The sequence below is a fragment of the Carcharodon carcharias genome, chromosome 5, assembly GCF_017639515.1.
Source record: "Carcharodon carcharias isolate sCarCar2 chromosome 5, sCarCar2.pri, whole genome shotgun sequence".
Taxonomy (NCBI): Eukaryota; Metazoa; Chordata; class Chondrichthyes; order Lamniformes; family Lamnidae; genus Carcharodon; species Carcharodon carcharias.
This window is the reverse complement of record NC_054471.1, coordinates 116,220,967-116,231,689: the sequence shown is the minus strand read 5'-3', so window position 1 is coordinate 116,231,689 and position 10,723 is coordinate 116,220,967. Positions and strand designations below refer to the sequence as shown.

At 43.2% G+C, this 10,723-nt stretch overlaps 1 long non-coding RNA gene across 1 annotated transcript; it reads left to right on the top strand.

The window, feature by feature from the left end:
* The first annotated feature begins 2,413 nt into the window (after positions 1-2,413).
* LOC121278301 lies at positions 2,414-8,489 on the top strand. The gene is made up of 2 exons (XR_005943096.1): positions 2,414-2,538; positions 7,639-8,489. It is a non-coding gene; the product is annotated as an uncharacterized LOC121278301 (long non-coding RNA).
* The last annotated feature ends 2,234 nt before the right edge of the window (positions 8,490-10,723 follow it).

Sequence of the window (10,723 nt, the reverse complement as noted above, 5' to 3'; positions counted from 1 at the left end):
ATCGGGCCATACCTCGCATGGTAGTTGTAAGTAAAATAAAATTTCCTTCTGAGCGTTGAAGCAACCCCCTCGGAGCACAACGCAATTTGGAAGAGTGGAACCTTTCAATCCAACCTTGGACAACTGGTCTCACTATGTTGAACGCCTCGCCTACTTCTTCCAGGCGAATGACATTGTGGGGGAGGAGAAGAGGCGGACGATCCTTCTGTCCACATGAGGGAGTAAGACATACGGACTAATTTGGAATCTTTTGGCAGCCAGTGCCCCAGGCTGGAAAAGTTTTGATGATTTCGCGAAAACCGTAAAGAATCATTACCAGTCCAAGCCATCAGTGACGATGCGATGGTTTAAATTTAACTCAAGAAATAGAGTTGCAAGGGAGACAGTTGCTTGTTATGTGGCAAGTCTGAAGCAATTAACTGAATATTGCAAGTTTGGTACTTCTATTAATGAAATGCTTAGAGATTGTTTGGTGTGCGGTATAAACCAAAACGTGATTCGGAAGAGACTGTTGGCTGAAACAAATCTCGATTTTCAGAAGGCATTGGAAACCGCTCTGGCAATGGAAGGTACAGTGCGAGACTCAGAAGCCATACGAGGAGCGCAGAATGGCGCCGTCCTCCATGTTGGGCGGGGAGCTTCAACCAAAAAGCGCGAAAGTGCAGAACTTTGTTCCGAAGCAGGAAGCAGCCACTACTAGCGGACAAATTAAAAGGGAAAACTTAGCAACAAAAACATGGCCTAATAGCAACAGAGATGGAAGCAGACAACATTGTAATGAAACACAGTTTAAAAAAGATTGAATTTTTGTTCTGCCATCGAAATGGACACCTCATGAGACATTGTAAAGGTAGAATCAGGCAGACTTTCAGACAAAAGCAAAAACCCAATGAGATAAACAATGTTGAAAAGCTTGAAGTAATAGACGCTGATATCCATTCATTATATAATTTAAAGGTAGGAAGAACAGAGCCTATCTATATAACCATGAGAGTGAATGAGAAGCCTCTCGGAATGGAAGTGGATACTGGAGCAGCCATTATTGTGATTGGTGAGGATACGTTCGAAGACCTGAATCATGGAGAATGTAAGTTGAATTTAGAAACTGGCTGAAATAAATTAAATTGGAATGGACGGAAATCTCCAGACTGAGAAATAGTGGGCTTTCAGAGCTACTACAAAAATATGCCTCAGTTTTCAAGGAAGAACTTGGAAACGTTGAGGCACTACAAGCAAAAATTCATGTAGATCCAGAGGCAACACCAAGATTCATGAAGAATCTTTATGCAATGTGGGATAAGGTAGATGCAGAACTGGACAGATTAGAAAAACTGGGAATGATGCAACCAGTGCAATTTTCAGAGTGGGCAGCACCAATTGCACCTGTTCTCAAACCTGACTGAAGCATTAGAATATGTGGGGGCTATAAATTAACAGTTAATAAAGTGGCAAAATTAGATAGACACCCCATACCTAAAATAGAAGAGTTATATACTAAACTGGCAGGTGGAACGGCCTACACAAAGTTAGCTTTGAGTCTTGCCTACCAACAATTGGAATTACAGAAGGCATCCCAGAAGTTTGTCACCAGAAATACACATAAGGGATTGTACCAATACCCCCGTTTACCAGTTGGTGTATCTTCAGCTTGCACCATTTTCCAAGAAACACAAAAAGTTTACCACAGGGATTGCTCCATGTTGTAGTGTATTTTGATGATGTTCTCATGACTGGACTCACTGAAAAGGAACATTTGATGAACTTGGAAGATGTTCTGAAATGTTTTTCGCAAGTTGGAGTGAGATTGAAAAAGGAAAAGTGCACATTCCAGACAAAAGAGGTCACAAGGTATATTCAAAAGGCCAGTTGAAGAAAATGTAAAAGCCATTAAAGAAGACGCAGCACCAAGAAATACATCTGAACTGAAATCATTCTTGGGGATGATCAATTACTCTGGACGCTTCTTGCCAAATTTGTCGACAGAACTGGCACCACTGTATTGCCTGCTCAAGAAAAAACAAAGATGGTCATGGCAAACGTCACAAGAAGGAGCTTTCGCAAAAGTGAAACAGTTACTACAATCTTCTGCACTTCTAGTACATTTTAATCCAGAAAAAGAGTTGACATTAACATGTCATCACCTTATGGAGTGGGAGCAGTGCTTTCCCATCGAATGGATGATGGATCAGAACAACCTGTAGGATGTGTGTCAAGAACACTCGGTATTGGGAAGAGTGTCCTGCAGTCAGCATCGCGGTGAAGCAGTCTGGGAAGAGTGTCCTGTAGTCAGCATCACAATGAAGCGGTCTAGGAAGAGTGTCCTGCAGTCAGCATCGCGGTGAAGCAGTCTGGGAAGAGTATCCTGCAGTCAGCATTGTGGTGAAGCATTCTGGGAAGACTGTCCTGCAGTCAGTTCTTGTTGAAAATAACAAGAGTGACATCATGAGACAGTGCGAGACAGTGGTGGAGAGGTCAGAACCAGCGTGAATGTGGGGAAGCTTTGAAAGGTGACGTCAGCACAAAGATGAGAGCTGATTGGTGAGTAGTGGGTAAGTGTTTTTCTCCAGTTTAAAATAGATTTAGCTAAGGAAAGATGGGAGTTCTAGTTTTTATTTAAAGTACATAAACAATTTAACTTTTCTTTACTGTACTTAACTTAAAGTAAGAGTTTTTTTTCAACTAGAGGCATGGCAGGGCAGCTCAGTCCTGTGCTACGTACTGCCTGCAATGTGTGGGGAGTCCTAGACGCTCCTTGAGCTCTGACCAACCACATGTGCAAGAAGTGCCACCAGCTGCAGCTACTTGAGCTCTGAGTTTCAGAGCTTGAGTGGCAGCTGGAGGCACTGAGGTGCATCCCGCGAGGCTGAGAGTTTAGTGGATAGCATGTTTTTAGACGTGGTCACCCTACAGCTTACGGAAGTGCAGACATAGAGGGGATGGGTGACCATCAGTCAGAAGAAAGGCGTCAGGCAGGTACTCAGGAAATCCCCAGGGTGCATCTCACTTGAGAACCATTTTTCTGTGTTGGAAAATAGTGAGAGTGACGGTTCCTCTGGGGATTACAGCCACACTCCTGGCACTGTGAGTGGCTCAGTTGCACGGGGTGGGGTGGGGGAGGAAAAAGAAGGGGAGAGCAATAGTGGTAGGAGACTCGATAAAAAGGGCAACAGACAGGCATTTCTGTGGCCATAGATGTGATTCCAGGGTGGTATGTTGCCTCCCTGGTGCCAGGGTCAAGGATGTCACTGAACAGCTGCAGAGCATTCTAAAGGGGGAAGGCAAACAGACAGAGGTCGTGGTACATATTGGTACCAACAACATAGGTGGAAAGAGGGCTGAGGTCCTGCAAGCAGAATTTAGGGAGCTAGGAAACAGATTAAAAAACAGGACATCAAAGGTAGTAATCTCTGGATTACTTCTGGTGCCACACGCCAGTGTGTATAGAAATAGAGAGTTAATCTAGATGAATACGTGGCTGGAGAGATGGTGCAGGAGGGAGGGCTTTAGATTTCTGGGGCATTGGAACTATTTCTGGGGATGCTGGGACCTATACAAGGCGGACAGGTTGCACCTGAACCGGAATAGGACCAACATCCTTGCGGGAAGGTTTGCTAGTGCTGTTAGGCAGGGTTCAAACTAACTTGGTAGGGGGATGGGATCCTGAGAGGAGGTTCAGCAGGAGGAGATGCACAGCCAAAATCAGAAGAGAGAGCAAGTGAGTCTGGAAGGCAAAGAAATTATAGGCCAGTTAAGGCACAAGGGAGTTTGGCAAGGTTGGATGGTATTTGACGAATGAGGCAGATGAGTTGAGGGCACAAATTAACACATGAAAGGATGATGTAATTGTTGTCACAGAGAGATGGTTGAGAGAGGGACCGGATTGGCAGCTCAATATTCCAGGATGTAAAGTCTTCAGGCGAGGCAGGGAACGAGGTAAAAGAGGAGGGGGTATCGCAATATTGATCAAGGAATCAATTATGGTAGTAAGGAGGGATGACATCTTAGAAGGCTCCTCAAATGAAGCCACATTGGTGGAACTTAAAAACAAAAAAGGAGCAATCACATTGCTGGGAGTGTACTATAGGCCCCCATACAGTCAAAGAGAGATAGAAGAGCAGATATTTAAGCAAATTTTAGAGAAGTGTAAAAATAATAGGGTAGTAATAGTGGGGGATTTCTATTTCCCTAACATTAACTGGGTTAGTCATAGTGTGATAGGTTTAGAGTGAGTAGAATTCTTAAAATACATCCAGGAGTGCTTTTTAAGCCAGGATACAGAAGATCCTCCAAGAGAGGGGGCTTTATTTTAGGGAATGAAGCCAGGCAATTGGTAGATGTATCAGTGGGGGAGCATTTTGCAGGTAGTGATCATGACTCCATTAGATTCAAGGTTGTTATGGAAAAGGACAAAGATGGTCCAGAAACCAGAGTTCTAAATTGGGGGAAGGCCAATTTTAATAAGATCAGTTATGATTTGGCCAGAGTGGACTGTGAGCTACTTTTAGGTAAATCTGCGTCAGAGTAGTGGGACTCATTCAAGAAAGAAATAGGGAAAGGACAGGGCCAACATATTCCAGTAAAGATAAAGGGTGGGACCAACAAATTCAGGGAACCCTGGATGTTGAGGGATATATAGGATTGGATAAAGAGAAAAAGGATGGCTTATGGCAGATACCGAGAAGCCCTAGAGGAGTATAAAATGTGTAGGGGGAAACTTAAAAAGGAAATTAGGAGAGCAAAAAGGGAGCATGAAAAATCATTGGCTGGTAAAATAAAGGAAAATCCAAAGTTATTTTACAAGTACATTAAGTGTAAGAGGATAACTAGGGAAACAGTAGGGCCCGTGAAGGACCATAGTGGTAATTTGTGTGTGGAGTCGGAAGAGTAGATAGGGTTCTAAATGAATAATTGTGTCAGTGTTCACAAGTGAGAGGGATGGCATGGTTATGGAAATCAGGCAAAAAGACTGTGATATAATTTTAAAATTAGCATAGAAAGGGAAGAGCTTCTAAGTCTCCAGGCCCAAATGAAATGTATCCCAGGCTGTTGAGTGAGGCAAGGGAGGAGATAGCAGGGATGCTGCCGATAATTTTCAATACTTCTCTGGCCACAGGAGAGGTGGCAGAGGACTGGGGGACAGCCAGTGTGGTACCATTAGTCAAGAAGGGAGGAAGGGATAAACCAGGGAACTACAGGCCAGTCAGTCTAACCTCAGTGGTGGGGAAACTATTGGAAGCAATTTTGAGGGACAGAATTCATCTAGACTTGGAGAGGCAGGAATTAATCAAGGACATTCAGCATGGTTTTGTTAAGGGCAGGTCATGCCTGACCAATTTGATTGCATTTTTCAAAGAGATGACCAGGTGTATAGATGAGGGAAATGCATTTGACGTAGTCTACTTGGACTTCAACAAGGCTTTTGATAAGGGACTGATAACGAAGGTAAGAGCCCATGGGATCCAAGGGAATTTAGCAAATTGGATCCAGAATTGGCTGAGTAGCAGGAAGCAGAGGGTGATGGTCGAGGGGTGCTTTTGTGCCTGGATGCCCAGTGGGGTGCCACAGGGATCGGTGTTGGGTCCCTTAGTGTTTGTGGTGTATACAAATGATTTAGACTTGAATGCAGGAGGGTTGATCAGTAAGTTCGCGTATGACTCAAAAATTGGTGGGGTGGTAAATAGTCAGGAGGATAGCCTTAGATTACAGGAGGATGTAGACGGGTTGGTCAGATGGGCTGATCAGTGGCAAATAAAATTTAATCCAGATAAGTGTGAGGTGAAGCACTTGGGCAGGACAAACAAGGCTCAAGAATACACATTGAATGGTAGGACCCTGGGAAGTACCGAGGATCAGAGGGACCTTGGTGTGCATGTCCACCGGTCCATTAACGTAGCAGGGCAGTTAGATAAGGTGGTTAAGAAGGCATATGGGATACTTGCCTTTATTAGCCAAGGCATAGAATATAAGAGCGGGGAGGTTATGCTGGAACTCTATAAAACACAGTTAGAGTATTGTGTGCAGTTCTGGAATTCGCATTATAGGAAGGATGTGATTGCACTCGAGAGAATGCAGAGGAGATTTACCAGCATGTTGCCTGGGCTGGAGAGTTTTAGTTATGAGGAGAGATTGGATAGGCTGGGGTTATTTTCCCTGGAGCAGTGGAGATTGAGGGGGGGACATGCTTGAGGTGTATAAAATTATAAGGGGCATAGGTAGGGTAGACAGGAAGGAACTTTAACCCTTGGTGGCAGAATCAATAACCAGGGGGCATAGATTTAAGGTAAGGGGCAGGAGGTTTAGAGGGAATGTGAGGAAGAACTTTTTCACCCAGAGGGTGGTGGGAATCTGGAATTCACTGCCTGAAAGGGTGGTGGAGGCAGAAACACTCATAACATTTAAGAAGTACTTGGATGTGCACTTGCAATGCCATGCAATGCAAATGGGATTAGAATAGTTAGGTATTTGTTTGACCAGCGCAGACTCGATGGGCCAAAGGGCCTTTTTCGTTGTTGTAGACCTCTATGGCTCTATGCAGAGAAAAAATATTCACATTTGAAAATGAAGGCTTGGCAATCATTTTCGGTGTCAAGAAGTTTCATCAATATGTACACGGTCATCATTTTACTATCATAATGGACCACAGGCCATTATTAAGACTATTTGGTGAAAGACAAGGCTAAACTCCCTATAGCCTCAGCAAGAGTACAAAGACGGGCATTGATCTTAGCAGCGTATGAGTATACTTTTATGCATAGACCCAGAAGTCAAATTGCAAATGCAGTTGCACTCAGCCGTTTATCCTTGCAAGTAAAAAATGACAATGTTTCAAGCCCTCAGGAATACATCTTGTTGTTATACTTCCTAGACTCATCACCGATATTTGCAAGACAAATTAAATATTGGACAAACTAAGACCCAGTCTTGTCCAAAGTGAGAAATCAAGTTCTTTATGGTTGGTCACAAAACAAGAATCTAATGAAATGAAGCCATATTTCCAGAGAAGATATGAAATAACCAGCCAAGAAGGTATCTTATTGTGGGGACCTTGAGTGATTGTTCCTTCAAAAGGATGAAAGCCATTGTTAACTAAACTTCACAATGCCCATCCTGGAATTTCCAAAACGAAGGCAATAGCCTGCAGATATATGTGGTGGCCAGGAATGGAGGGAGAAATAGAAAACTTAGTGAGAAATTGTTTGTAGTGTCACAAAGTCAAAACTTACCTGCAACAGCACTGTTACACCCCTGAGAGTGGCCAGGAAGGCCATGGGTATGAGTACACATCAGCTATGTGGGGCCTTTTATGAAACAATGTTTCTCCTTATCATACACTCTCATTTAAATGGATGGATAGATATGAAATGAGCTCACCCACATCTTCAGCGACAATAGACAAGCTATGACAAAGCTTCACTATAAATGGATTACCTGAAGTGCTAGCATCAGATAATGGAACATTATTCATGAGTGCTGAATTTAACCAATTTACAAACCTCAATGGTATTGTACATGTGAAAACATCTCCATACCACCCTTCTTCAAATGGACTTGCGAAGAGACCAGTTCAGATATTCAAATCTGGTATGAAGAAATTAATTCTGTAGTGACTAAATTAGCACAATTTCTTTTCCATTTTAGAACCACCCATCATTCGACAGCAGGTGTCACACCTGCGGAATTGTTGATGAAGCGCCGTCTCCAATCGAGACTGAGCCAATCATGACAAACTTGGGGGGGACAGTAGGAAGAAGGCAGAAAAGTCAGAAAATGGGTCATGATTGTCACAGTTGGGACAGAACAGAAGGAGAGAAGGTATTTGTGAAAAATTTTAGAGAAGGACCAGTATGGTTGTTCAGTGAAATAAGTGCAGTAACGAGACCTCTTTTCTACCACGTGAAAGTCAGAGATTGAATAGTAAGTAAACATGAGGATCACATACAAAGTGCACAAACCAAATATCCAGAAATAATTCCACCAGTGTTTGAAACTGAATCAATATCTCCTGTTGAAAGAACTCAACCAAGTACGAATGTGTTTGAAGGGCCAACTGTACCTGGAAGAGTCAAAGAAACAAATTTACAGGTACCCACTGAAGAACCAGATGCTCAGGCGAGTCCAGTAAAGCAGGTTCCAAATCAAACTTCAGAAGCTGTAGAGCCGAGATGTTCTACACACATAAGGAAACCCCCAGAGAGACTGACTTTGTAAATAATTGATCTGTGTAAATAGCTTGATATATTGAAAAATTGTAAAATGTATTTTTCAGTAAAGGGGGAGGGATGTAGTAACCTGATGTGTGATATACATTTAAGACAAGTGTTGTAATGTAAGGTCACAGAATCTTAATACCCAATAGCAGAGTGGCACAGGCTACCTCCGTGAGAGTCTTAAGTTAGACACTGATGAATAAAGACAGAACTTTATTTTGTGAACGTACAAGTGTAGCTGCAGAGTTTAGTTTGTAAATAAACAGCGTGTGTTGATTCTAACAGTGATCTGGTGATTTTCTCTGTCTCCGTACTGACTTGGTCACCCCAAAACAAGCATGCAACCCAGATCGTTTAGCCCCAACGAACCAAGGACACTGGATCCAACACCCTCCCTCTACCATTATCATCCAGCCAGGGAATCAACCCTGGTTCAATTAGGAATGCAGGGGGTCATGCTAGGAGCAGCGCCAGGCATTCCTAAAAATGGAATGCCAAGTTTGCAAAGCTACAACACAGGACTGCTTGCATGCCAAATAGCTTAAGCAACTTGCGATAGCCAGAGATAAGTGATCCCACAACCAGCAGATCAGTACAAAGCTTGCAGTCCTGCCATATCCAGTCATGAATGGTGGTGGACAGTTTAACAGCTAATGGAGGAGGCACCACAAATATCCCCATCCTCAATGATAGGAGAGCCCAAACATCTGTGCAAAAAGCAAGGCTGAAGCATTCGCAACCATCTTCAGCCAGAAGTGCCAAGTGGATGATCCATCTCGGCCTCCCCCTGAGGTCCCCAGCAGCACAGGTACCAATCTTCAGCCAATTCCATTCATTCCACATGATACCAAGAAATGGCTGAAGGCACTGGATATTGCAAAGGCAATGGGTCCTGGCCCCTGACAAAATCCCGGCAGTAGTACAGAAGACCTGTGCTCCAGAACTGCTAAGCTGATAATATGGAAAATTACCCAAGTATGCCATGAAAACAGGACAAATCCAATCTTGCCAATTACTGTTAATTCTCGATCATCAGTTATATGATGGAAGGAATATGATTGAAAATGCTATCAAACAGCACTAACACAGCAATAACCTGCAAACTGAAACTCAGATTGGGTTCTGCCAGGGCCACTCAGTTCCTCACCTCATTATAGCCTTGGTCCAAGCATGGACAAAAGATCAGAATTCAGGAGGTGAGATGAGAGTAACTGCTCTTGACATCAAGACAACATTTAGCCAAGGGTGACATCAAGCAGCCCTGGCAAAAATTAAAATCAATAAGAATCAGGATGAAATCCTCTCCACTGGTTGGAGTCATGCCTAGCAAAAAGGAAGATGGCTGTATTTGTTGGAAGCCAATCAGCTCAGCCTCAGGTCATCACTGCAGGAGTTCCTCAGGGTAATGTCCTAAGCCAAACTAGCTTCAGTTGCTTCATCAATGACCTTCCTTCCATCATAAGATCAGAAGTTCACTGATGACTGTACAGTGTCCAGTAGCATTTGTGACTCCTCAGATACTGAAGTAGTCCATGTCCTAATGCAGCAAAACCTGGACAACATACAGGCTTTGGCTTGGATAATTGGCAAGTAATATTTGTGCCACACAAGTGCCAGGCAATGACCATCTCATACGAACATTGGAACAAGGAGCAGGAGTAGGACCCTCGAGTGCCAGTCTGCTCCGTCATTTAATAAGATCATGGCTGATCTGATAGTAACCTCAAATCTGCATCATGCCTAGCCCCCATAATCTATCACCCCCTTGCTTACCAAGAATCTATCCACCTCTGCCTTAAAATATTCAAAGACTTTGCTTCCACCACCTTTTCAGGAAGAGAGTTCCAAAGATTCACAACCCTCTAATTGAAAAAACTTTGCTTCATCTGGATTTTAATTGGGCCACCCCTTTATTTTTAAGCAGTGAGCCCTAGTTCTATATCCTTCCACAAGAAGAAACTTCTCTCCACAACCACCCTGTCAAGGCTCATCAGGATCTTATATATTTCAATCAAGTTGCCTACTACTCTTCTAAACTCCAGTGGATACAAGCCTAGTCTGTCCAACCTTTCCTCATAAGACAATCCAACCATTCCGGGTATGAACCTGTTAAACCTTTTCTGAACTGCTTCCAACGCATTTACATCCTTACTTAAATAAGGTGAGCAATACTGTACACAGTTCTCCAAATGTGGGTCTTACTAGTGCTCTGTATAACAGAAGCATAACCTCCCTACTTTTTCATTCAATTCCTCTCACAGTAAATGATAACATTCTATTAACTTTTCTAATTACTTGCTGTACCTGCATACGAACCTTTTACAATTTATGCACTAAGACGCCCAGATCCCTCTGCAACTCAGAGCTCTGCAGTCTCTCACCATTTAGATAATATGCTTGCTTCACTGTTGCTGGGCAGAAAACTGAAAATGCTTGTGCCAATGATGCACAGCCACTCCATTTTCCATATGCAAAGAAAAGGTGAGGAACAGACTGTGCAGCAGCAGACATGACAG